Source organism: Benincasa hispida, chromosome 11 (genome assembly GCF_027475165.1).
Source record: "Benincasa hispida cultivar pf3 chromosome 11, pf3_genome.v1.1, whole genome shotgun sequence".
NCBI classification, from domain to species: Eukaryota; Viridiplantae; Streptophyta; class Magnoliopsida; order Cucurbitales; family Cucurbitaceae; genus Benincasa; species Benincasa hispida.
Genome location: NC_143488.1, coordinates 4,770,425 through 4,797,710, shown reverse-complemented (window position 1 = coordinate 4,797,710; position 27,286 = coordinate 4,770,425). Strand labels below are relative to the sequence as shown.

General features: G+C 32.8%; 1 protein-coding gene across 9 annotated transcripts in view; it reads right to left on the bottom strand.

Moving 5' to 3' along the window:
• Nucleotides 1–18,720: 18,720 nt before the first annotated feature.
• The window catches only part of DUO3 (Homeodomain-like superfamily protein), a 29,373-nt gene continuing 20,807 nt past the window's right edge, over nt 18,721–27,286 (bottom strand). For 2 of the 9 annotated variants that reach the window (XM_090307390.1, XM_090307394.1), the window contains 4 exons: nt 24,896–24,974; nt 24,740–24,800; nt 24,147–24,646; nt 21,973–22,488 (listed from right to left, as the gene is read on the bottom strand). The gene's annotated coding sequence lies outside the window, so the exon portion shown is untranslated. Of the gene's footprint in view, nt 19,823–21,972; nt 22,489–24,146; nt 24,647–24,739; nt 24,801–24,895; nt 25,084–27,286 lie in introns of those variants that run through there. The other 7 variants (XM_090307393.1, XM_090307395.1, XM_039047929.2 and 4 more) reach the window with 6 other exon arrangements.

Genomic DNA, 27,286 nt, shown 5'->3' with positions numbered 1-27,286 from the left:
TTGATGTTTTCTCGGAATCAAGTTACCACATTATACTTGACAGTCAAATACTCGACGCTTTTATACGCGCCAAGTATATCCTTTACTTGACATTGGAAAAACATCACGTAATCCAATTTTTGTAGTAGTGGATCCATGCTTTTAAATGATGAAGTTATTTTTGAGTTCAACATGCGTTTTCTAGTAGCCTATGCCATGTTTTACCGTATGATGAATATTATCAAGGAAATAACATAAGTATACTCCATGTTTTACAAGGCACTATACATTGATATGAAACCATAAAGTACGATTATTTCAAATATGTATTTTGTATATTTTTCTATTTGTTTAAATGTTGGTGCCTTATACAAACCCTACTCCAATGTTGGTACCAAAGATATGGTAAGATACCTGGATTTCAGTGATGTTAGGGATACTTGACATCGAAAGTATGGTAAGGTGATCAAGACCTAATTCAGCTCTGCGTGCATGTATGACTATGTTATCAACGTTGATGAGATTGAACAAAAGAGCTTTTTCTCAACTAAGGTTATTATGGATTGAGCAAAAGGGTTCTCCCACATGTTTAGGTAGTGGAGTAGCAGAGTTATCAGGATGTTGTTAATGAATTTTATTTCGGGGTCTTTACATGATGTTTATTACGATTTCAACTCCATTTTCAAAACCCTGATTATGATTTTATAACTGTTTCCTTGATAAGCAAGTTCACATAACTTATGATTTAAAGTATGTTTTATTTAAGATAGACACTCACTAGGCTTGTTAGCTCAAATTTTAAAAATGTTTTCCTCCTCAGGTAGCGGTCGACGTCTCGAGGCCTAACAGTTCTGTCAGTCAGTCACTTCTCAGACCCATACAGAGCGAAAATTTAGGTGGCTCAACATGTTATGTTATTTATTTTATGTCCATGCCAGGGGGAATGGGTAGAGTTGTGTTGAACAGATGTTGCGTATATGTTTGGTTTATGAAAACTATTATGTATGTTGATGCTGATATTTCTGATTAGCAGTAAATTATATGTTTAAAGCTATTGTTAAGACCGTGTGTTAAGTTCTAGAGGATTATAAACTGTTAATAAGGTGTAACATGTACTAAAGATATAGGTTTTCAAGAGTATATTGGGCAGTAGTTGTCATAAGAGGCTTGGATATTGTTGTCTTCACATCTCTTCTTAGATTAAGAGAGTAATCTGCAGAGGGGTGTGACACACACTTTATTCTTCTTTTTCAGTCCGATCTCGGTCTCTCTCTCTAACCCATGCACTTTAACATCCAACAGTCATCGCATTCATGCCCAATTGTCGATCCACTGCCATTTGTGTCTACATCGTAGATCTGGTTGTACGTCACCACCAGTGACCCGATTTTTCTTTCTTTACCCGATTTACTCTCTCTCTTCCTCTAACTCTTAAATCCATGCAATCCAATCCTTGTCGCCACCAGCGCTAGAGTTCGTCAAATTTTTTGGCCGTTAAGGGTAAAACTTTGGACATTTTTAGTTAATTTTGTTTGGTTCTTGAACACTCATTAAGTTTTGGTGTTAAAATTGGTTTACCCATGAAGTTGGATGTTAGCTTTGAGTTTTGTTGCTTTTAGATAGTTGTGATAAACATTGCCTATCAAAGTTTATTTGTGATAAACATAGTCGCTGATAGAAGTCTATAAGTGTCTCAGTGATGGAATCTGATAGAAGTTAATCATTGATAAAGGCCAATAGAAGTCTATTAGTGATAGAAACTGATAGAAGTCTATCATTGATACTATAAAAATTGATACAACTCTATCACTGATAGACACCGATAGAATTCTATCAGTATTTATTAGTGTTTTTTTTTTTTTTTTGCTATTTCTGTAAATAGTTTGACTTTTTTTTTATCTATGAAAATTTATATGTATATATAATTATATCATAAGTAAAAAAAAAACATACATTTGAAAATTAATAATAAGTTCGGGTTGATTTTAGTTATTCTGGGTGAACCTATGAACTAACTTACTCATAAAATTTTATTTATTTGAACCTAACTCAATCCAAACAATGTGAGTTGATAATTCAACCTGAATTGTACAAGTTGAGTTAGGTTGATCTTGTTTATCGGTTCATCCAGATTTTTTGAACACCTCTAGAGTAATCCCCTTGGACCCCTCGCATGTCCACTACAAGTAATAGAACCAAAATAATATTGGAGGGATAAATTTTATGAATAATATATGCATTATTCTATACTCATTTCTTTTCGTATAGTTTAATTTTAGTTTGTTGAATAAAAAGTACAACTGATTTTTCTTTTATATAAATATAGAAGAAAGATGATGAAGTTTAAAATAATAAGTAGAATTAATTCTCTTATCCTAAATGAATTATTGTTTCTTTTTATGGACTTGGTTTTTTAAAATTTTAGTAAACAAAAATTTGAAATATATATATATTTTTTATGAATTTCCATTAATAATTGACATAAAAACCAAACTTAAGGAAAAAGAAAATGATATATTGAAGGATATATGTGATTTTAAAAGAACAATGCCTTGCAAACAAATTTATAAATATACTAGTCTGTATTATAAATATTGTGATAATAGATGTCCATTAGATGCTCATGCTTAATATCCATTGACCATGTGCCGTGCCCTCATTTACCAAAGTATTGTCCATGTGTCTTTACATTATATATTATTAATGTTCATGTAATCTACTTCCCACTTGACAAAATGTCTATAAATAGTGACATTATGTGAGTTTTGGAATACACGGACATTGAACAAAATCTAAAAAGATTGGAGAAAGTGGAGAAATCCATTCTTTTTATTTTATTTATTTTATTTATTTCATATATTTATATATTATGTTTATTTTATTTTATTATTACATTATATTATATTTATTTTAATATTATATTTTATTAGTATCCATGTTCCTGTTGAGCTCCTCAAGTTCACAACACGTTATCAACACAAGCTTCTTTCATTTCCAAGGTAGGTCCTAATGGTATGTTGGTTTTTTCCACTTCATTATAATTAATAAATTAAATGTTGTTTGACATATTTGATATATATTAAATTTCTGATATAAATATAACATTTGTAATAGTATTACTATGAAAAATATTGTAAATTTAGAATTTATAGCATTTGATATTAATAGTATAATTATTTGTCATTAGTGCTTGATGCCAAAATACTTCTAGATGCCATAAAAATTGTGATCACTAGAAAACAATTTGTCTTCCTAAAGCATGTCGTAATTGGATGCACTTGAGGCTCCAAAATTTTAAATCAATATGTTAGAGAAGATATTTTTCTACATTTCGGATATGCTCTTGCAGTAGCAATATAGAAAGAAATATTGTAAAAGTATTATGCACTCATTTGATGTCTTCTCGTGGCTGAATGAGATTATGAGTTATTGATAAAAAAAAAATATGAATCTCAGCTAACTAGAGCAACAACATTCCCTCTAGTGAATGTTGTAAATTTTAGTAATCGTTGATGAAAAATCACGAATCTCGACCAACTGGAACAAGAACATTCCCACTATGAATTTTAATAATAATCGTGGTCGAGGTCCAAGACGAGGTCCAGGTCGTGATCGTGGCAGAGGAAGGAATAATTATTATTTTCGTGGTAGTCATTCGGTCTAATCATCCAAATTTCAAAAGAACCATACAAAATGATGATCACAAAGAACAAACTCCACAAGATAAGAGCTTAAAAAGTGTGGAAAATAAATGCTTTCGATGCAGAATGACAGGGCATCGGTCACGTACCTGTCGTACGTCAAAACACTTAGTTGATCTCTATCAAACATCCTTAAAGGAAAAAGGGCAAAATGTGGAAGCAAATTTTGCATACCAGGATAATGAAATATTTTATCCATCCAATATAACAGATTTAGATGTGACACATTTTTTCAAATCCCATGAAGATAAAATTAGCACAATTGATGGCATAACAAGCGTTTCTTTTGTTTTGAGAATATTTAATATTAATGTTGTCTGTTTTTTTATTTTCATGGTTTTTTTCCTTGGTTAATATTAAATTTTGTATATTCTAAGTGTTATTTTTCTTATTGTAACTATTTTCTTTTAATCAATAAACCTGGATCATTTTTATATGTTGGGTGACTAAAAAATGAGTAAAAAAGATCTATGTCTGGTAGACAGTGTAACTACACATACAATACTTATAAGTAGAAAATATTTTTCCAAACTGACAATGCTGGAAGCAAAAGCCAATACGATATCAGGTTCAGCAAACCTAATTGAAGGCTTTGGAAAAGAAAATATTATTTTGCCTAGAGGAACAAAATTTACAATTGACAATGCATTGTTCTCTAGTCAATCAAAGAGAAATCTACTTAGTTTTAAAGATATTCGTTGTAATTGTCATCATATTGAGACTGATAGAAAGAATAATATTGAGTATCTTTATTGTTGGGATTGGTGTCCTAATTCTCCCGGAGTCTCGTTGTTTGTAATTATACACATTGTTTATGAATAAAATAACTGTTATTTCATTCTGGCATTTGCTCATATCCAATAAACAAAGCTCCATGGTTATCTTATGTAAACTTAAGCATGTATATGAGATATACAAGTGGATCATGCCTTAAGTGATAACCTAAATAGGTGTGTAATATAAGAATTAATGTGGGATACCTGATCCTGGTGACACTACAAATACGACCCGCTTTGTAGAGGTTTGCAAGTGTTGTAAACTACAACAGGTGGTAGACCCTGACCATTCATGTGTAGACATGCAAGCGGGGGTGTCCTATACAAATAGTTTGTATAAGACCGGACCACGAGATGACTAGACTCTGTATATAATGCCATTGATACTAGAGATCTCACTTAAACAACCATAGGTGACACGACCTCAATCTTGAGTGTTTTGGGAACTTCTGCCTTTGAGGACAATCCTTTGATTAGTATGAGTGAGAGTGGTTAGATTGCCAACTCAACATGTCTACATTTTTAGGGACTTGTCTGATCTGGGAGCTGGGAACTCACTTACACAAGATGAAATTCACTTCTTCCCCGAAGCAGGGGTAAGTAGATAGATTGCTCCCTTAAAGGCTGATTCCAGAGCTTGAACATAGTGGCCACAACTTCTCTTTGGAAGAGAGGACTCAGTCATAGTAGAACAATGACTTATGTTCATTAGAGGATCCAGTGGTACTTAAAGAGTTAGATGTAACTACAGGGGCATAACGGTTATTGGCCGAGTTGTACTTACGAGCGATCTGTGAAAGGCTGTCGAACTGTTGGTTGTTAAGATGAACAAATAATATATCTGTGGTAAGGAGAGTTCAGTTGTCGGTCTTTAGTAGAGTGCCTGGCAGTTAATGAATGGTGGATCCCGTGACTAAAGAGTTTAGTTAGTTATTCACGTACTGTTGAAGCTTCGAGCTACAGGTCCATAAGGTCCCCTTGGTAGCTCAATGGATTCAAGTTGAGGATCAGTTCTTGGTGTTGGTTTGAAATATTCAAATTGATAAGAGGTAATTCGATATGATCGGTAAGATATATGAGATACATCTAGTGGAGGATTAATTGAGATTTACATTAAGTACCATGGAATAGAAAAATAGCTATGGTTTATATGTTTCATGAGATGAAATATTAAAATTATAGGTTATAAATATATTATGATAAGTTAGTCATCATTTATATTTATAATAATATTAATTATTGGATAATTATCTCTTTTTCTCTAATAACCAATTGAATGGGAGGTTATTGGTGGTTTTCATGGTAACCGTGAGATAAAAGAATTTTTTTCCCCCTAATTTTAGTAAGAGAAAATATTTGCAAAATGTTGTTTTGAGATTTTCATTCTCGAAAAATTTTCACGGAGAAGTTGTCAAGTAAATTAGATTTACTAAGCGACAACTTGGAGTTAGCTAAACGATCGTGGAGTGTTCTTATACGATAGACACTCAGCTAAGCGATGAGCTAAACGATCGCATAGCTTTTCCTAAACGATTGGGCATCGATCTATACGATAGGTTGTTCTATCTCCCACTTGCTCAATCGTTTACACGATTGTGATTCCTCCCGTTTTCTGTCTCTAACCAAGTCAACACAGAGCCCACCCTCTGGATTCTCACACCGAGAATCAAGGTAACCTTTTTGGTGGTGTCATACTTAACTCGACACTGTCGAGGTTCTGTGGAGGCTGTTCATGGTGTTCGGGGTGTTCGTGACCTTGGCGATCGTTTAGTTCGAGTGTGCGGTATTCATGCAGTGTAGCGGTCGTATTGGACAAACGTTCATGTGTTGCTGTGTTACTGTGATCGAGCGTTTGTGATCAAGGAACTTGAAGATGAGTCTACAAAGTTTGTTGATTCTTTCCTTGATCTATTGTATAGCATGTTGTAATTTTTGTATTTCATAACCGTATGTTTCCGTTTATGATTATAATTGTAAAGTTCATATACGATTTCAATTTGGAAAGATCCTTCCGCTGCTCATGGAAATCCTCGTGTTTGATTTCCTTCATTTTATATCATATCTACTGCCTCATATGAAAAACATATATTGTAAGAGTTTTCTGCTTTATCTTCTAGATTATATTATACTCATATACGAGTAATTGAAACATATGCAACAATGAACCTGAAGTTCATGAATTCAAACAAATTTGCAATTTGGCATGATCGATTGGGTCATCCAGGATCTATAATGATGAGAAGAATTATTGAGAATTTAAATGAACATCCATTGAAAAGCCAGAAAATTTTTCAATTTAATGCATCATCATGTGATGCTTGCTTTCAAAGAAAATTGATAATTAGACTATCACCAGCTAAAATGGGAATTGAATCTCCTACATTTTTAGAACGAATTCATGGTGATATATGTGAGCTTATTAGCCCATCAAGTGGACCATTTAGATATTTTATGGTATTAATAAACGCATCCAGTAGGTGATCACACGTGTGCTTATTATCAAGTCGAACTCCTGCATTTGCAAGATTATTTGCTCAAATAATTAAGTAAGAGCGTAGTTTCCTAATTATACAATTAAGATCACTCTTTGATAATGCTGGTGAATTTACATCCCAAGCTTTTGATAATTATTGTATGTCAGTTGGGATAAATGTTTAACATCCTGTAGCTCATGTTCATACACAAAATGGTTTAACAAAATCTTTCATAAAACGTTCGCAGTTAATTGCTAGATCATTGCTTATGAGAGCTAAGCTTTCTACATCTATATGGGGACATTATTTTGCATGTGGCGTCACTTGTACGCATTAGGCCGGTAGCTTATCAGAAGTACTCACCATTACAATTAGTTTATGGCCATGAGCCAGATATTTCCCTTCTAAGAATTTTTGGATGTACAGTATATATTCCAATTGCTCCATCACAACATACTAAAATGAGTCCTCAAAGGAGGTTAGGAATATATGTTGGATATGATTCTCCATCAATTATTAAATATCTTGAACCTCTGAGGGGTGATATATTTACTGCATGATTTTCTGATTGTCATTTTAGTGAGACAAATTTTCCAACACTAGGGAGAGGAATTAAAAAGTTGGAAAAAGAAATTACATGGAACGAATTGTTATTTAGATCTCCATACATACCAATGTGAACCTGAATTTCAGAAAATAATTCATTTGCAAATATAGAAAATTAGTTACCAGATGCATTTATAAATGCTAAGAAAGTGACTAAATCACATATACCAGCTGCAAATGCTCTACGAAATGCAGTAAATTGTCACTAATGAGTCTGGGATACGCCAGAAGCGTGATAGACCATTCGATTGCAAAGATAAAAATCATCGAAAAAGAAATAATCAATAAATGACTCGATTAAGAATATGGATGTTCTACGAGAAATTCTAGATATGAGTATAAGGATATTGAAATAAATTAGATCTCAATAAATTATGGAACCATATAAGTTGACAACATTTTTGCATACATTACTCACGATATTATTTATGAAAGTGAGTATGAAAAATATCGACATAGAAAGGATTGACTTATGTGGAAAGAAATAATCCAATATAAATAAACTAATTTTTCAAATCGTGAGGATGATAGAGTAAATTAACATGCAGTGGAGAAATCAGAATCAATAACCACTATAATTATACTTAATTTGAGTTGAAAACATGCTTCAAAATAACTATTACATAAGAGAATTTGTCGAACAGAATACCTTTGATGAAACCTCTTCAGAAACCAACTGAGCTCCACGTAAAAATGCTTCAATCTACAAGTAGACCACCACAAAGATCTTCTCTACTATTCTCTTGCAAGGATTGTGTGGTGAAAACACTAAATTGAGCTGGTTTTGATGAAGGCTGAAGGGGTTTTGGAGTGGGTTTCGAATTTTTTAGAGCTCTTAAAGAAGTCCTGAATGCTTAACTTCATTATTTAGCCCAACACTTTAATTTATAAAGCTTTCATCATGCAAATTCAAAGCTTGCATGAAGGTCAGCTCCTTCTTCATGGATTAATTTGAATTGGATGAATAAGGTGCTTCGCACCATAGTGAAGATTTCCAACTTTTGGAAATTTCGACTTTGTATTTTCAAAATTTGTTTACAAAAATTTCTAAAAACCAATTTACGAATAAAGTTATTTATTTATTTTATTAGTTTTATAAAAAAAAAATAATTCAATTAGTTAATTTTAAATAAAACTAATTAATTAAATATTTTAATTAATGTTGTTAATTTAATATCTAATATTAAATTAATAAAATATCAATTTTACTATAATGAATTTAATTTTATATAATGAATATTTAAATCATAATTTAAACATTAATTGATTCTCCAATGTTGTTTAATTTCAATAAAATTAAACATTTCAATTGTATTGAATACAATTAATAGAAACCCTAATCGAATTTAAACATTTCAAATTCTAAACCCTAATTTCAAATCTCATCGAGATTACTCAATTTACTAATCCAAATTATGAGTTAGTAGAGGGACCTTATGGATCTACAGATCATGAGCGATATGTAATTAATTGGTTAAACTTTTTAAACCGAATTAATCACTGTTCGTTAACTACCAAGACATTCCACTATAGCTCGATAGTTGCACTCTCCTCACTGTGGATATATTTCTGTCTATTTTAACCATAATCGGTAAGTCAATCCTTCACAGGTCGTTCGTATTTACAGTTAGGTCAAAGATTATCGTTTTACTCCTGTAAATGCATCTCGCTCCTTAAACTCCCACTAATCCTCCATTGAACAATTGATTTATAGTCCAACTTATAAATCATGACCCTCTCTTTCATGAGAGGGTCGGGCCCCATTGTTCAAGACAAGACATTAGCGTTTAAGAGAACAACCTATTTGCTAACCCTAAATCAGGTAGGAGTGAGTTCCATATTGTGAAGCTATGTCCTCAGCTATCTATCCGGTCTTATCCCCAAAATGAGAGGTTTATTGAGTAGTGTTGTTGGACTACTCTCACCTATACAGATCAAAGTATAATCCTGAATAAATAGGAGTTCATAGATAGCTCAGGATTAAGATCGAGTTACCCTAGGTCATTAAGTTTGAGATAGTCGGTTTTAACAATAAAAGATTGTTATAAAGAAAAGTGACTATTTCGAGGTCCGGTATTATGCAAACTCATTGCACAGGATGCCTCCACTCACATGTCTCCACATGAATGATTTTTGGATTACATCATTTGTATCGGTATACAAAATGAGCCGCATCTAATAGTATCACCAGGATGAGGTACTCAATCTCATATATATACTTATAGATCATTTTGGCTATATACTAAAACTTGATCCTCTTTTATGTCGCCACATAAAGTTAAAGTATTCATGTAATAACCATGGATTTGTTTATTGGATTTTCATAAAAGAATGCAATATCAACAATAATTTATTGAATAAAAAACTCAACAATATTTTTATTGATAAATAAAATATGTTAGCAACATTTACGAACTGTGAGTTTAGGACATTCCCAACAAAGGATTAGTAGTCCAGACATAAGAGAATGTCAAACATGTGGGATACAAATAGAGTATTTGTAAAACAAATAGAGTGAAGTCACAAGATATAAAGTAAGATAGATCCCACAATAATTCTCGCAATAGACTGGTATTAATTATGAGAATACATATTCTCTAATGGTTGATATATAATATCATAAGATATTCAATTTTATCTAATTGTGTATGAAAAGTTTAATATATGTTCTATGGATGCAATCATACCTCATTTATATGAATCTCTTAATAATGATATTTATTTATGAAAATTCCTGAAGAATTAAAGGTACCATAATATTATAATTCAAATATTAGAGAATCATGTATATATCATAGAGATTCTTATAAAATATTCCTGATGAGTGTGATTTAATCATCTTATTCAATATTTGTTGGTATGAGGGTACAAAAATAACCCTATTTGTCCATATCCTTTTATAAATAAATCACAATCTGAGATTTACTATATGTTGATGATTTGAGCAGAAACTCCTGAAGAGATTTCAAAGACAATAGAATTTCTAAAGAAAGAAATTGAGATGATAAATTTTGCCTTCACTTGCAAATAAAGCATAGAGCAAATGAAATTGCATCAATTTATACACTAAAGATCTTTTGTGGATTGGATTATGTACATCATTGAATACTTCTATGGTGGTTCATTCACTCGATGATATCATCTGATCTCAGAAAGATGATGAAGAATGTTAGGTCTTGAAGAACTATAAATTTTGAGAAATAAGTGCACTCATATAGCTTAACTAGATTATACATTGCACTTTGTAGTATTTTTCAGTAATTTTATTATATAAATATTATATTTCTTCAAAAGGAGGATATTGGAGTAGATTTAAACATATGGTACGTTTTATTTGAGAATTAGTTTAGATTGATTTATTTTATTTTAATAAATCTAATTATGATCTAGCTGGTTGTGAAGATGTAGGTTAGTTATCTAACTCTTACAAGCTAGATCTTAAACAAGTTACTTAGTACATGGAGAATAAATTTTATATCATGACGATCAGTGAAACAGACCATAATGGCTACTTATTCAAATCATGCTAAAATTCTTGCAATTCACGAGGCTAGTTGAGAATGTGTATGACTGAGATTAATGACTCAGCACATTCGTGGAACATGTGGTTCGTTTTCTAGTAAAAATATTTCACCAATATTATACGACGACAACACAACATGCATATCCCAAATCAAAGGAGGATATATTAAAGAAGATAGAACAAAACATATTTCATCAAAGCTTTTCTACACTCATGATCATGAAGAAAATGGTGAGATTATTGTACAACAAATTTGTTTGAAGAATAACCTAGTAGACTTATTGACAAAATTATTAACAACCGTAACTTTTGAGAAATTGGTATACGATATTGGAATGCAGCAACTCAGACATCTCAAATGATGTTTCTATGAGGGGGAGTAAATATACTGTATTCTTTTTAAGAGTATTAGATTATATGAAATATGTACTCTTTTTTCTTCACTAAGATTTTTTTTCCAATGGGTTTTTTCCTAGTAAAGTTTTGACGAGGCATATTTCATATATATAATGGGCATCTAAGGCAGAGTATTACAAATATTATGATAATAGATGTCCATTAGATGCTCATGCTTAGTGTTCATTGACCATGTGTAGTGTTCTCATTTCTCAAAGTGTTGTCCATGTGTCTCAACATTACACATTTTTAGTGTTCATGTAATCCACCTCATGTTTACTAAATTGCCTATAAATAATGACATTTTGTGGGTTTTGGAATACACACATTGGTCAAAATCTAAAAAGATTGGAGAAAATGGAGAAATCCATCCTTTTTATTCAATTTAGTTATGTTATTTGTTTGTTTCATATATTTATATATCATGTTTAATTATTTTATATTAATTTATTTTATTATTATATTATTCTATATTTATTTTAATATTATATTTTATTAGTATCCATGTTCTCGTTGTGCTCCTCAAGTTCACGATCTTTTTTCTTTTGTAGGACTTTATTGTTTTTTTTTATAGAGTTTTTACATATATTTTTAAATGAATAAAATAGTTAAGATTTTCTAAATATATAATAATGGAAAAGAATTGAAAGTTCCACACAATTTTTTGAAGACGATATATATTATTTTAGAAAAATGATATACTAATAACATTAAAATAAGAAATCAAAACATTGAATCCATAGTTTAGTACTCAATAATACATACATACATACATACATACATACATACATACATACATACATACATACACACACACACACACATATATATATATATATGCCTTCCAGCCTCCATCACGTAAAAATCATGCTTTTTCTGTCCTCCCGTACTCTCTCTTATCTTTCTGTGTAAAAAATTAAAAAAATGTGTCCTCGGTTAAGGATTTCACATTGTAAAAATGACATCATAAAGTTTATAAGATGGGTGAACTAGTTCTCGTATCTTCAATTAGTTTTGATATGAAACCTCATATTATCTATTATGGGTGACTTGGATCAAATGGTATAATCGACATAAAATAAGAATAGAAAAAACAAAGTCGAAAACATAACAAAGTTTGGGCCAAAGATAGCATCCTGGGTCTAAAATGGGCCTAAGAAAAAGGGTTAGATCATATCCAACCCCAATGAGCTGCAGAGAGACCTTATGGACCTGTAGATTGAAGCTCCAATGGTACTTAAGTAATTAATTAAACTCTTTTAATTAAATTATCTAACATCATTAACTGTCGGTCACTCCACTAAAGACTGACAACTATTCGCACCACACATATATTTTTGTATTCATTGGATATAACTAGTCAATAGTACGATGATCCTTCACAAATTGCTCGTAAGTACAACTGAGCCAAAAATATCGTTTTGTCTCTGTAGTTATATCTAATTTCTTAAGTACCACTGATCCCTCTAATGAATAATAAATCATAGTCCAACTATGACCATACCCCTCTCGGGCCAAGAGAGTGTGTGGCGCCACATTGTTCAAGCCCCAAAATCAGCTCTTAAGGGAGCAATTTATCTACTTATCCTGACATTAGGGAATGAGTGAATTCCGTCTTATGTAGGTGTGTTCCCAGATCCTCAATCAGACGAATCCCCAAAATGGTAGGCTTATTGAGTCAGCGATCTGACCACTCTCACCCATACAAATTAAAGGATCGCCTTCATAAGTAGGAGTTCACAATTCACTTAGGATTCAAGTCATATCACCTATGGTTATCTTGGTAAAATGTAAGTCTCTATTATTAACGGCGTTATATAATGAGACTATTCATTTTGTGGTCCGGTCTTATACAAACCCCTTTGTATAGAATACCTCCACTCATATGTCTTTACATGGATGATCGAGATCAGATCATTTGTAGCACTTTACAGCAATTGCAACATCTACAAAGCGGGTCATATTCGTAGTATCACCAAGATAAGGTATCCAACTTTATCCTTCTACTACAGACCATTTAGGTTATCACTTAAACATGATCCACCTGTATATTTCTAGATACATGTTTAAGCTACAGAAGATAATCTTGGATGTTAGTTTATTGGTTTTGTGGGTTAATGCTACTAAATGATGAATAAAATACTTCCGGATTTTATTAGATAAATAAATTGTTTGTACATTACAATTACAAACTACAGGACTTACGAGATTTAGGGACCCAACACCAACAACCACCTCTTAACAAACTCCGATGAAAATCACCTTCGATGGCCACCTTCGAGTGAGCAACTCCAACGACCAACTCTAGGCTTCGACAACTACCTCCGATAACCAATTCTAGTGCCACCTTCATGCAACTAACTTCGAGCTCTAACAACCATCTCTAACTACAAACTCCTACCAAAATCATCTTTGATGGTCAACTTTGACGACCATCTTTGCACGACCAACTCCGAAAACTAACTTTGAGCTCCAAAAACTATCTCCAACGACAAACTCCGGCGACAACTCTAATATCACCTTCAATTATAAACTCTAGCGAAAAATATCTTCAATAACCAACTTCGACAACCACTTTCGGCTATTATAAGACCGATGAATATTAAAGTATATTGTAGGGTTGTTGATTATATAAATAATAGATTTCTTTTTCCAAGAAAAGCATATATGTAGTTGAATAGTATGTAACACATAACAAAAGAATAACCATAAAATAGAGTTTTTTTTTCAGGAACATTTTCTGGTCAGAAATAGTGAAAATTTGAGATTTGTCCTTTGATTATCCTCCAAATTTGGAGGAATTAAAAGTGAAATTGTTGAAATGTGATGTCATTCCATTGGCTCCTAAGATGATGGGGGAGATTCAATTAAAAAATTGACAGAATTAAAATACAAAACAACAATAGGAAGAAGATGATGATGATGAAATCCATGGAGAAAAACTAGGAAAAAAAAGTTTCAATTTCTTTTTAAAAATTAGGAATAAAAAATTTCAATTTCTTTTTTATTTTCTATTTTATTTAACTATATTTCGACAAGAAGTGTAGTGAGTTAATGGTTGTCCATTATCCAGAAGAAAAAAAAAACTATAAAAATTAAAAGAAAAAATTGCAATCCATATTTTATTCAACACAAAGATGGGTTGAATTATTGAATAAAAAAATCAAAATAAAAATAGCATCATAAAAGCAGATTATTTAGAGTTAAAAAACTGCACCAGATACCTCGAATATGAACTCAATACTGCACCCCAAACACAAATATATGAACTCAGACCAAATAGCTCTGCACCCCAAACATAGACATATGAATTCTACAAGATATATGAACTCCACATACGTATGAACTCCGACATCATATCTCAACTTAGCACCTCAAACAACCCCTATATGAAATAATTTGAATCTTTACTCCCAAACTTCCACACTTTTTCCCTTATTGACATAAGCATCATAATGTATGTGGCAAGTACCATATCATCTTTTGTAGGTCACGTGAAACCCAAATGAATATTTGATCTAATAAAAAAAATTAGGATCAGATCTAAGAATGATGAATACAAAAGAACTACCATCTCGAGGAACATGTTTAACTCTCTACTTTATGTTATAGAAGCATGCATGTAGAAAAAAAATATTTTGGTGGTTAATTTTTTTTTTTAGAATAAGTAATATTATTATACAACAACAAGGAGGATCCTACAGTCCGGGATCAAGGCAACATAGCAATAAAGCACGAGTAAAGACAAGTCTCAACAGAAAACAAAAACCTATCCAAACTAAAAAAAAATAACCCACTAGGGCGAGAAACAAGAAGCAAGAATAACCCATAAGCAAGGGACAATAGCAGAACAAAAGAACAACAAAAAGAACTGAAGAAAGAAATACAGCAAAAAATAAGCTAGATGAGACCAAAAAGGTCAATTCGCCAGGAAGCAGCACGAGCACGAACCATAGAAACTAAGGTGGAGCAGAGTCAGCACCGTCCCCACTCCTGCCAGATGTAGTAAATAGACGCACACCAAAAAACACGAAACAACTAATTACGCACCCCCTTACCCGACTCTATTCGACTCACCCAACTCAACTCCACACTCCATCCCGCCACCTGATGAGACGACCTTAACCAACGCAAGACATCTGACCACACCTCTCTATCAAATCCACACTAAAAAAAAGATGGTCCCTCAACTCCCACACACAGGAGACACCCTCCTCTACCCCCCTCCCCCCCAGATGACGCACCCCACCTCCTCAACCAATCTCATGTACCCGACCTGTCCCTCACGGCTAACCATGTACAAAAGGAATGACGCGGAATACCACCCCTAGACCATAGAAGACACGCCCACGACACCCTAGGACAATGAGGACGCAAACTCTCCCACGCACTGACAATAGAATACTGGCCTCGGAACCCACATCCAATAATCCTTCCCACTCACGCTAGGCCCCACTGCCTGAATTAAACTCCATATCTCGAGCAACTCCCACAACACGATAGGTCACCTCCATCCTCCCTCACCATCCATAAACTCCGACAGCCGCGCCTTAGGATTACTCTCTGCATCACACACCACCCTAGACCCATACATCTCCATAATCCCACCCTCTGGCAACCAAGGATCCCACCACACAAAACAGGGTCTCCCATCGCCCACCATCAAATGAACCAGATACTTGAACCTACCTCTACACCGCGAGATAACCCTCAGGCACCAAGACCTCTCAATCTCACATCGAACCGCCCATAAAGACCGTCCATGCAGAACATACGCCTCCATCCATGCCACCCATAACGAGCTAGACTTGACTAGAAGAAGCCAAAATTGCTTCATAATAGTAGCCTGGTTCCACGAAGCCACATGTTAACACCCAACCCCCCACCATTCGGCAAGCACACCTCATCTCAAGCAATCCTTGCACCACCCCGCCTATCCACACTACCCCTCTATAAATAACTCCATAATAGTTGATGGTTAATTTTCAATAGGACAAAGTAAATTTTCTCTTAAATCAGTAAGTTATACCAATATTTACAATAAAATTTTATTTTTATTTTTTTTTAAAAAAAACACCAATTTAAATAAGTGCGTGAGAAGTTATGGGAGAGACTTTCTCTTGGTGCCCTTTTTTAAGGCGACGGAAAAGGAATTCTCCCAAAGTTGTTTACTTGAGTATTGAGAGCGACGACTTATGTTAGTGTCGGAGAAATAAATATTTTTGTAGTGTGTTACAATCTTTTTCTTAAACTTAAAAAAATGTCTTGTAATTTCTATTAAAAAATAACCTCGGAACTTTGATTTTTATCGAAGTTCGTGAGTTTTAAAATATGGTCAATTTTGTGCATTGACTTCACTTAACTTTATATAAAATCTGTATTAATTTGTTAAAACTAAAAATTGCCTATCTGTGTTTAAGGGTATATTTTGTTTATATTTTCGAGGTTTAACTTTGAAAAAAGAAAATCATTTAAAAAAAAATTAGAGTGTTTGACAAACATTCAAAATAATTTTTTTAAATATGAATTTATCAAATAAGTTGGTTGGTGTGAAATACTTGAAATAAGCTTTAAGAAAAAAATTCAAGTGCTTAAAAGTTGATCTCTCCAGAATAATACTTAGAATTACTAAAATATCGTCACTAGTCCTCTACCTTACTTCTCCGACCATCTACTACCACCACCCTCCAACAACCAACTGCATCGAATACAAATTTAAATTAGTTCATAGTATTAAATAGTCGCCTTCTATAATAATAATTTGATATTAATTGAGATACATTTATAACAACCAAACAAACTTGTATAATACTTTTGAGAGAGTGTAAATATTTTAAACAATATAAATGAAAATGACTTTTTTAAAAAAAAAAAAGAAAAAAAGAAAAGAAAAAACATTACAACTTTATGTTTTCAGATTCCCTGAAATCAATAAATGTATGTTTGGCAGACAACTCGAATTCTATTTCTGAAAACCATTTTTGGATTCAATTATCCAAACAATGCAAAATCTAAAAACAACATTTTTATGTTTTCTTTGTATCCAAATTTTGAATTTTAAAATTTAAATTGTTATAAAATATTTAGAAATATAATGTGTCATGTTTATAAATCCAATTTATTTTTTCTAAAACTAAAATATGTATTGTGTAACGTATTTTAAATTAAATTATGTTAAATTCCAAATTTAGTCACTATGGTCTGGATAAAGTTAGTCGTTTTAAAATTTAGAATTTAGTTCCTATTGTTTGATATAACTTTATATATAGTCCCAATGGTTCGGACTATTTATTATGAAGCTCAAACCAAATTCTAATTATAAACTATAAGATCTAAATTTTAACTTACTCGAAACTATATAGACTAAAATTTCAAATTTTCCTATAAATTATATAATATTACAAAATAGTAATTATACAATTTTTTAACATAAAACATGTTCATAAATAAATTAATAATAATTTATTGTCAACCAATATTTAGTGGATAACTACAATTAATTTACAATTGTTTAAATTAGAATTCAATTTCTGCTACCAAACACATATACAAATCATAAAATACAACTCTATTTTCATTTAATCCCTTGTTTTCAAATTTTTATTTTCGAATTCTCAACCAAACATGCCCTTTTATTTATAGTGTGTTTACACAAACATGACATGGTATATTTATGAAAGAGTAGTGTGTATATGTGTATGTGTGTGTATATATTAGTTAATAAATGGGAGTTAAATCGTTGAAGATCACAGGTCCCCTACTAACTCATAAATAGATTAGCCTTCATGACCACAAAGTCTCCTACAGCGTGATAAATTAATTTGAAACGTTGAAATTAATTTAGAATTAATAATTATATATGATATAATTATGCGTTTAGTTTTAAAATTAAACGAAATTAGAGAATTAATTAATATTTAAATATGATTTAAATATTAAATTCATCTATTATAGTAGAGTTAGTATTAAATTAATTTAATATTTGATATTGAATTAATTAGAATTAATTAAATTATTAAATTATTAAATTAATTATTAATTTTATTAAAAAATTAATTAATTAATTAATTTCGTAAAATTAATAAAGATTACAATTTTGAAAATCAATTTAGAAATATCAAAATTGAAAAGAGAGGAAAATGGAAAATCTCAATAGTGGGTGTTATGGACAAAGTATTGGAGTATAATGAAAAATAACATGGACCACAGTCGACGGTAATTTGAAGATGTAAATTCATGGAGCATACCAAAAGTCAGAATTAACCTTAATACACAATAAAAGAATTTTGGACTAAAATTAAGTAGTAAATGCCAATTTAGTGGTCAAAATGTAGCATTTAAGATGCAACCAATAAATGATAATTATGCAACCCAAGGGAAGGCACACCGTTTCTTTACGCATTAGGAAAAACCTATCAAGACAATCTGATATCTTTAATCTACTCTAAAAATATAAAAACCAATATAATTTCAAAGATATTAACAAAATACTGATGAATCCGAACATAGCTGTAGATATGACTTGTCATAATCATCTCATAGTGGCAATTTACCTATAAACCATCTCTCTTGGAGCCAATTTACCTCTAGGCCTCAACTTGAGATCATTTCTAAACCAAACTCCTTTTTCATTTTTCCTTCCAAATTATATTTTATTTCTTCCTTCAAGAAACCACTTCACATATATGGAAAGAACCAATATGGCCCATTAGACTTATCCAGAAATGATGAAACATTGTACAATTCTTTACATTTCATATTTAACAGCAAACTGGATATAGCAATGAGGCAAAGGAAAACTTTCTTAACTTTACCTCAGATAATCCACAATCCGAAAATTTGAGTTAGCCATACCTAGAGTTTCTTTTATCTCACTTAGCTGCTTTTGCTTTCTACTGCAAATCCAATCCTCCGTCTTACTTTAGTTCCATATTTCCTGATGGGATATGAAAGTAATTCTTTACATCTCATCCTGGGAACGGTGAGACCGTGTATCCAATACGAGGGGTTACCAAACCATATCTGATATTGACCCATGACAATCTCGCTCGAATTACGGGGCTTTACACAAACTCGTATTGCAAACATGTTATGTGTTTCCCTTGGTGTTCTCTGTTCTCAATAATATATCGGGCTGAAGGAGGTGCATTTTTACAGTGTCATACTCAAAAGTGCTTATGACCGAGACCAAGATTTGAATGTAGGAAACGATCTGGAGAAGTTGAATCTTAATGTAATCATGGAATGATACCTGCAATATCCTTGAATTGCCAAACAGCTTCAAAGAATGGATCCCGACTTTCATATTGCACTACACCACGAGGGGCGGGTTCTGTTTCATCTTCTTCCATTGGCAAGTATTAGATCCTACAAGTCATAGTTGAAGTCAGACCAAAGGAAGCAGTCATTTAGATTTGTTGAAAAAGAAAATTAACAAAGACATGATAACTTTGAAAAGAAAAAAAACATACCAAATGCTACGGAAGATGCAACAATAAATCTTCGATACTATAATTACATTTCTATTTGCTTAAAAAAAATAGAAACATTGTATCATGCTTTCCATTGTATTAAAATAACATAAAACGTTTTTTTTTTTCTTTATAATAATGTTATAAACATGCTGATGCAATTTGCAAGAGAGAGGAGAATTTTTTGGAGAATTGTTGGAGAAGGAATTTTATTGATATTATGAATGAAAGGCTAATAAGTTCCCTTTAAATTGACCCAAAGGGAATGAGTGGTTTCACACCTAAAGTACCAAACTAACTAACTAATCTTAACCTCATTTAAATAGACTTAAAGGAGAAGGATTTTGTCACACCTAAACTAAAATATTAATTTGAAAAATGATTATAAAACAATCAAATAAAGTACAGCCATTCAAAATTCCCAAAGTAGCCCTACATCAGTTCTTCCCCCCTTAAAAAGAAACTCGTCCTCAAGTTATTGATGTAGCCTAAAGGAGATAAAAGGAGAATTCTCTCCAAGAATCAAGATTGTGGATCTTTTATTAGAATGAATAATGTATTTGATATAAGAGGGAAAGATTCTTATTTATAGAGCTTTATTACAAGTGGGGGTAAAAAGAGGAATTAACCTGGAATATTACCTAATTACCCAATTAACTCTATTCTTCTTTCATCAGTCTACCCCTCCAAAAAGAAAACTTGTCATCGAGTTTTAAAAAGAAAAAATTATGAAGCAAACAAGAAATGAAATAAACTTGTTCAACGGAGTATGACCAAACCAACCTCCTACACTTTGAACAAAAATATTATGATCAAAGGGATAAATTCGAGACAAAATTCGATATTGCCACCAAAAGATGAACTTCCCATCGGCCATAAATCCAAAAAAGATATTTCCTTCAAGTTCATTCAAAACCGTGTTCAAAGGACCAATTCTTAAAAAACCACCTTCCAAAGGCATTGCTTCAAGTTCTTCGATAGTTTGGTGATCCATTTCCATTGCAATCAATGTGTCGTTCTTGTTTGATTCTTGCTCGATGTTCAATACTTCCCTTCCATCTTCTACGTTGGATTTTTCTTCTTCGCTTGCGACTATTTCCAAATCAATATCTTCAAATTCTTGTTTTTCTTCAATTTTATCTTCAAGATTTTCTATTTGAAAACTTTCCAACCGTGATTCCTTTGTTTTTTCTTCAGTATATGAAATCAATCCGTTCTTAAACTCTTGCAAATGAATTGATAGTTGATCAATATGTTGAGTCATTTTCCCTAATGAATGTTGGATTTCTTTTGTTGTTTTCTCTATTTCCTCCAATGCTACAAGATCAAAGTAAACATTTTGTTAGATTCTTGGATATGCCTCAATCTCGTAGTGTAACTCGTCCATTGATTTTCTTGAATCAACCTTTCTTGATCATGTTTCATAACCAAAAGAATAATTTTGAGTCTTTGTTCGTTCTTCTTGAGCTGTAAAAATCCACTCTGGATGATTCTTTAATTCATCTAACTCCCAATCTTTTTGTTAATTTCTTGAAAAATGGGTTTAATTGGATCATTGGGTCCTTTTTCGATATTGTCGCCTTCTTATTCCGTCCAAAAATGCCTTAAAAACATCACTCGAGTCACTAGAATCAAATTTTCAATGTTGATAATGATAAATCCTTTGAGAAAATCGAGCATGGGCAAAATTAGGATGTTGGAGTTCTTCTGATCACTTCAAGTCAAAATTCTTGCATCGTTTTTTGAAGTAAATTTGATTTTCTTGCCTATACCAACTGCTGATTTTTTTTGGATGTCCTCTTTGATTGAAAATGGTCCATTCTTACAAAATCTTGATAAACTTCGGTTTCTTTTTTCTTTCTTGGAATTTCAAGAGTTCCCCCTAATTAGATGTGTGTTGTTTGGCAACAAGCACAACTCACGAAGCTCCCTCTTGCGATGGGCTTCGTCAAGAGTTTCCCGTTCTTCCACCGGCGGCAGTCAACATTGGCCCAAACGGATGCTTTGATACCAAATTGATGTAGTCTAAAGGAGATAAGAGGATAATTATCTCCGAGAATCAAGATTGTGGATCTTTTATTAGAATGAATAATGTATTTGATACAAGAGGGCAAGGTTCCTATTTATAGAGCTTTCTTACAAGTGGGGGTAAAAAGGGAATTAAACTAGAATATTACCTAATTACTCAATTAACCCTATTCTTCTTACATCAGTTATGGTGAGAGTTTGAAGTCTTCCGGAGCTTGATATAATGATAAATCAGCTACATTGAATGTTGAACTAATATTCATGTGTGGAGGGAGGTCTACTTCGTAAGCATTTTCTCCAAGTTGTTCAATGATGGTGAATGGTCCAAATTTCTTTTGTGAAAGTTTGTTTGTAGCTCCTCTAGGAATTCTTCCTTTGTTGAGGTAGATCATGACCAAATCTCCTGGTTTGAAGGTTATTGATCGGCAGTGGGAGTCAGCTTCTGTTTTATACTTCTCATTGGCAGCTTCCAAGTTTTCAATGGCTTCTTTATAAATTCTCTGCACGCAGTCGATCATCACAGAGGCTTCATCACTGATATCAATAAAAGAAGGAAGAATTGTAAAATCAAATGTTAGTCTAGGAGGGCTAGTATAAACAATATCAAATGGACAATTCCCTGTCAATCGGTTTTGCATGTTGTTGTAGACAAATTCAGCTTGAGTAAGCGAAGCATCACATTGTCTAGGTTTATCTCCACTTAGGCAGCGCAACATGTTTCCAAGTGTCCTGTTAGTAATATCGGTCTGACCATCTGTTTGTGGATGGTCTGTGGAACTATATTTTAAGTTTGTTCCAAACCTCTTCCATAGATTTTTCCAAAAGAAGGACATGAACTTAACATCTCTATTGGATACAATGGTTGTAGGGATGCCATGAAATCCAACAATTTCTTTAAAGAAAAGATTTGCAATATTTAGGGCATCGGCTGTTTTTTTCATGGTATAAAATGGGCCATTTTGCTAAATCTATCCACTACAACAAAGATGGAGTTGTAACCTCTTTGGGTTCGAGGTAGTCCAAATTTTGAGTGTTACCTTTGGATACTTGACATATGTAGCAATGTTTAACAAAATTGTAGATATATTTTCTTAGTTTGGGCCAATAGAAACATTCGGATAAAGATATGTAAGTTTTATCTCTTCCTACTTGACTCGAGAAGCCACTTTAGTGAGCTTCTTTAATGATTCTCTCTTAGGGAGCCCTGTGATATGCATAACTGATTGCCATGAAAGAGAAATATGTGGAAATCTCGAGGGGGATTGTTAGAGGAACATGCTGTCCAAATAGTGCTAAAGTCTGTGTCCTGTTCATACCATTTAAGTAGATGATCAAAAGCTATTATGGATCCTCTCAATAAAGTTAGAAGGTCGGATTTTCTGCTTAAGGCATCAGCTACTTTATTAGTTTTGCATGAGGTGTGTTTAATGACATATTCATATTTTTGTATGAAGGATATCCACCTAGCATGCATTATATTGATGTGTTTTTGGGAGTGAATGAATTTTAAGGAGTAATGATCAGTGAGGAGAACAAATATCATTCCTATTAAATGGTGTTCTCATTGGTGCAAAGCTCTCACTAAGGCATATAATTCTTGCTCATACATGTTCCATTTTTATCTAGCTAAGCTTGGTTTTTCACTAAAGGACTCTATGGGGTGGGATTCTTGTGAGAGGACTGCACCTATACCTACACCACTAGCATCAACAGAGACTTCAAAAATTTTATTAAAATCTGATAAGGTTAGCAGAGGTGGATGAGCTAGTTTATTTTGAAGTGTCTTAAAACTATCTAGGGCATTTTTATCCCAAACATTCTCCTTTTCATTTTTCCCCTTCATATTTAAAGGAAACTATCAACGTGTAACCAAAAACCAGAAGCATAATCCAGTGCCCTTCGATAGTTTTGGACTAAATTAGAGGAACTAAAAGAGAAAACTAAAACGCAGGTCATACCAGAATCACGCTAACTCAACAGCTTAGATTTTGGAAAATACATATAAGCATTTACCAATACTGGAGGCGAGGAAAAACAAATTTCTTTGAATAATATTTTGTATAAGAAACAGAGAATAGTGTGCGATCAAAAAGTCATATTCAAAAGATGGAAGATCAAATATCCCCAAAAAGCCAAGGGATTAAAGAGAGGCTCCCCAACTGGGAAGAATATGTTAAATTATAACCACCAACCTTTTTTTTTTCTTTTTCTGAAAAGAGACACCGAGAAGAGGAATGGCTTGATAAGGTCACATAAACTGTCTATCCTCAACTGCTGTCCAGTGAATATTCACTGGTTTCTTTGAAGCCATAAACGCCAAAGGGTGGCAGAAACGGCACTGATCCTTAAACTTTGTCATGGTTTTTGAGGGGCCCAAAAGGAGCTGGAGAAGGGAGTCCTCATAAGATCGGGGAAAACATCAACTTAACCCAAAAGTACTGAAAACAACATGCATTAGCGGCTGGACCGTGCAAAAAGAATGAGGCCATGGTTCTCAGAGCTTCCTTTACACAACCCACGCCAATTGAAGAGAAGATATGTAGACATTCTTCTTTGATATCGTCACAACTTTTTAGCTTCCCTTGAATGAAGTTTCGAATAAATACCTAAACTTTCTTGGGAATATTGGACTTTGAAATGCAGTGGGTAAATACTGGCCAATGTTGCCATGCTTGGCCTAAATTCATGGTGGCTGATTTAACAGAAAAGTGGTTACCATAGTTGACAGGTGTTTGGAGCAGTTCTAGCTAATTATAGAAAATAAAACAATTAATATGCTACCAACCTTTTCACTGTGCACTTTCCCATGCATATCAAGACTAGTGGCTGTGGAAAAGTGCCAAGGACTGCAATAGGAGGAAAAAGCCACAGAATATTATCACGGAATCACATTCGTCAGAATAAATTAAATAAAACAATAGAAAGAACAAGACCCTCTTACTTAATTAGCTACTTGTGTAGCGTATTTTTGTTTCTTCATCTGTTCAATGTTGAAAGGTATCTCCAAAGAGTGAATTAACCTACCAAAATAATAATTATATGCAAGATAAGATTTTTTTTTTCTCTACCGTGAACAACAATAGGAGAATACTTAATTGCCTCTTGGAGTTTGGACATGATCCCAGGAATCTACAGCAAAAAACCATGTAAAAACCAATATGATTTCATGTTAAACAGTCACAGTTTAGAAGTATCTCGATGTATTTTTGGTATTATGTACACGTACAGATACAATTAGTTGAAGAGTAGTGATTAATTAAGCCAATAATTATTTTAGACTAAAATTTCAGCAAGGTTCTTACGTTCTTGATTTGTGCAAGCTCAAGTTTAACAAAACAATATTGAACTTGACTAAATTCAATATTGTTAAAAAAGAAATTGAAACTTCTCATTGATAAAACGAAAAAGACTAATATTCAAAGATACAATAACTCCCAAGAGAGAGGATAAGAATAAAGTTCAAGGATACAATAACCCCCAAGAGAGGAAAGTAACAAAGTAAATCAAAGATAGACAATAACACTATAATCCATGAAAAAATCTCCAGACAAGCGGAACAAGAAACAAACAAAGCATGGAAACAATAAAATTTAAAGATCCTGTTAATCCTAAAACACCAAAAACCTGAAAAATTATCTCCCACTGGTATAGACCATAAAAACTTTAATTTCAAAGCCAATAAAAGACTAATGAGCAACCAGGAAATATAATCCTTCAATTTGTTGAAGAAAACCCACCCAACGAGGGAAGGTTTGAGATTTCAAGACAGCACTCCTAAAATCTGGTAAAGATGTATGTTTTATTTCAGAGGAACAGCCCAAGAGCCAATGAAAATCCAGCATATCTTCAACGGAAATAACTTTGTAGAGATATTCCAAGAACACGAATTCCAACCCAGTAGACAAAGACCCACCAATGTGGTACGCAGATATAAACAAGGAACGGAAGACTTCTATTTTCAGAGCTAACCCACAATATAAACCAAAAAGCTATTAAGCTGCCGCTTCCAAACTTGAAAACTGCCGGAGAAACCAAAATTTCTTTTAAAGTGTTAGATGATATGATATTGGTTTAAGCTTTTGAGTCAAGATGGTATCAAAACAGGTTGGTTCAAAAGGTCCTGTGTTCAAACCCTTGTAATGTTATTTCGTCCCCCAATAATATTGATTTTCACTTGTTGGGTCTTCCTCATATTTCAAGCCCACAAGTGAGGGAGAGTGTTAGATAATATGATAATTTGCCTTCACCCAAAGCTTCCAAGGAGGTCCCGTGTTCAAACCCCTACAATGTTATTTCCTCCCCAATTAACATTGATTTCCACTTGTTGGGTCTTCTTCATATTTCAAGCCCACAAGTAAGGGAGAGTGTTAGATGATATGATATTAAATTTTTCTTCACATATCAGATTAAGCTTTTGGGTCGATAGGTGATTTGAGCTAAAGAAACACATTTAGTTTTAATCTCAAGATCACTGGAGTTCCACAAAATTAATTCCATCACTAGACCAACCACCCAACTAGACTTTAACCAATGATGAGCAATTTGGAGTTGGTTTCATTTGCAAACCACATTTTTCAATCAAAAAAGAAAAATTGGCCGAAATAATAGGTGAATTATTTGCTTGATCTATAACAGACTTTGGCTCTTCTAGTTTTTGCTCATCTTCGTCGTTTTAAAATAAGGTATCAAAATCGTCTAGGAAGCAAACCTCTAAATTTATGTCAACATATCATGGTTGCACCTAAAGATCCACAACTTCCCAACTCTACTTATACCTATGAAGCACGGACACCCCATTTTGGGCGGAGTGTTTGTGTTGGATACGGACACGTTCGGACACGCTCTGAGCACATGTCAGACACGTAAATTTTTATTTATTTATTTTTAGTTTCAAACACATTTAGGACACTTCCTGGATACACCTCAGAAATTTTTTAAAATAGAAAATGACCAAAGCTTTTATGTTGGTCCCAAATTTAAAGTCTAAATCAATTATATGTTAAAGTAAAATTTATTAAAAAAAAACAAAACAAAACAAAAGAAAATTCCATTTTAACCAAAGATTAAAAAAGAAAAAAAATGAAGTTAGAAATCTCGATGTTTCATCTCTTACAATTGTTAATTAACTTGACATTTTATGCTTTTTTTTTAATGGAGTGCATTTAGTATTTCATGTTAAATTTATATATATCCTAAAAATAATAATAAAAAAGAGCGTATCCCCAACACGTCTGTGTCCTAGTTCTTTTGTAATTGGCATATCGTCGTGTGGTGCCGTGTCCGAGTTTGTGTCTTATGTCCATGCTTCTTAGACTTGCACTAACCACTGATT